Genomic DNA, 2,500 nt, shown 5'->3' with positions numbered 1-2,500 from the left:
TGTCTGTCTGTCTGATCTCTCTCTCTCTCTCTCTCTCTCTCTCTCTCTCTCTCTCTCTCTCTCTCTCTCTCTCGTTGACGTTTTCTTCCTATTTTTAATTTTTAACTTTTTTCTTCATTATTTTCTTTCTTTCCTTCTTTCTTTCTTTTCTCTTTTCATTCATAATTTCTCTCTTCCTTCCTTCCTTCCTTCATTCATTCATTCATTCAATCTTTCTCTATCTCCTTCTTTCTTCCTTTTTTTTGGTATTTCGTTGATTTTATTTAATTATAGTTTCTTTCTCTTTCTCTTCCTTCCTTCCTTCCTTCCTTCCTTCCTTCCTTTCTTTCTTTATGCTTTCCTTCCTTCCTTCAAATGAATTCCTTCCTTCTTTCTATCTTTCTATTTCCTTCCTTTCTTTCTTTCTTAATATCCTTCCTTCCTTCTTTCCTTCTTTCCTTCCTTTCTATGTTATATTTTTCTACTTCTTTCTTTAATTCTTCCTTCCTTCTTTCCTTCTTTCCTTCCTTTCTATGTTATATTTTTCTACTTCTTTCTTTAATTCTTCCTTCCTTCCTTTCTTTCTATCCTTCCTTCCTTCCTTCTTTCCTTAATTCCTTTCTACGTTACAATCTTCTACTTCTTTCTTCCTTCCTTCCTTCCTTTCTTTCTTTTTCAATCTATTTCTTTCCTTCCTTCCTTCCTTTCCTTCTCAATCTCTTTCTTTCTTCCTTCCTTCCTTCCTTCTTTCCACCCAAAACAAAAGAAAATTAAGGAACGATATCATATAGCCTACTCTCTCTCTCTCTCTCTCTCTCTCTCTCTCTCTCTCTCTCTCTCTCTCTGTACCCTAAATTCCTTCACTTCCCGTCTTCAGAGATTCCACAACCTTGCCCAGGACTGTCCGGCTTATAGAATTCCTGTTTTCCCGTCTATCTCTAACCTGCTCTCTCTCTCTCTCTCTCTCTCTCTCTCTCTCTCTCTCTCTCTCTCTCTCTCTCTCTCTCTCTCTCTCTCTTCGTCTTTCTTTCATTTCTTTCCTGTTTTTTCGTTTCCTTTTCCTTCATTCATCCCATTTTCCCTTTCCTTTCCCTTCTCTCTCTCTCTGTCTCTCTCTCTCTCTCTCTCTCTCTCTCTCTCTCTCTCTCTTCGTCTTTCTTTCATTTCTTTCCTGTTTTTTCGTTTCCTTTTCCTTCATTCATTCCATTTTCCCTTTCCTTTCTCTCTCTCTCTCTCTCTCTCTCTCTCTCTCTCTCTCTCTCTCTCTCTCTCTCTCTGCAACAATAAACTATCAATCAATCAATCAATCTCTCTCTCTCTCTCTCTCTCTCTCTCTCTCTCTCTCTCTCTCTCTCTCTCTCTCTCTCTCTCTCTCCATCCTTCATTCCTTCCATTCGTCATTATTTTTTATTACTATTTCTATTATTATTATTTTTCATCTTTTCCTTAATTCTTTCTTTCTCCCTTAAATTCTTTCCTTACTCCTTTACTCTCCTTCTTCTCTCTCTCTCTCTCTCTCTCTCTCTCTCTCTCTCTCTCTCTCTCTCTCTCTCTCTCTCTCATTATCAGCCTCTTCATATTTCCGATAATAATATAAGATTCACGTAACTACGCTAGGCTATTACTGGGTATTGGCAACAATGTACACGTGACCTACTTATGATATATTAGTGGACTTTGGCATATAACGTTAACCTATGGGGACCTTATATAACGAGCTATAGAACATATTAAAAGCATAAATGGCGCCACTGTAAAAAAAAAAAAATCATAGGCCTATATATATAGTAAAACATATTACACATCAGTATAAAGTATATAGGCCTATTTTAAATGGAAGTTCGCCTACATCCGTTGATAAATTATGACCTGAGGAAAGTTTAGCCTATATGGGTAGGCGGTGGCTGAGTGGTAGCGTGCGGGCTCCACATTTACCGCGTGATGGACGACGCGGGTTCGAATCCCCACGCTACCACCTCGGATTTTTCAGTCACCGCCGAGTGGCCTAAGCCTATGACCACATGCTGTCCTGAAGACCACCCATCAACCCGGACTCTATAGAGGAAACCGTCCAAGTGAATCAAGAAGGAGTTCCGGGGGGCAGCTTGAGCCAATGCAAGATGGCGCCACTATAAACATTTGCCTGCGCCAGAACGGGCTAGATATTTCAATTCAATTCAATTCAAGATAATATAGGGTTCTTTTTTTCAGGTTCATGGTACAGAGGAAGGGTCACACTACCACCAGGGTCACAAAACTACCCCTGGAAATGCCCACAACTCCTACGAAAGCCTTGCCAAATGTGTGTTTCTTTAGGTTCATGGTACAGAGGAAGGGTCACACTACCACCAGGGTCACAAAACTACCCCTGGAAATGCCCACAACTCCTAGGAAAGCCTTGTCAAATATGTGTTTCTTTAGGTTCATGGTACAGAGGAAGGGTCACACTACCACCAGGGTGATAAAACTACCCCTGGAAATGCCCACAACTCCTAGGAAAGCCTTACCAAATGTGTGTTTC

Source organism: Eriocheir sinensis, unplaced genomic scaffold, assembly GCF_024679095.1.
Source record: "Eriocheir sinensis breed Jianghai 21 unplaced genomic scaffold, ASM2467909v1 Scaffold653, whole genome shotgun sequence".
Taxonomy (NCBI): Eukaryota; Metazoa; Arthropoda; class Malacostraca; order Decapoda; family Varunidae; genus Eriocheir; species Eriocheir sinensis.
The sequence above is the reverse complement of the archived record's forward strand: the minus strand, read 5'-3'. Positions refer to the sequence as shown.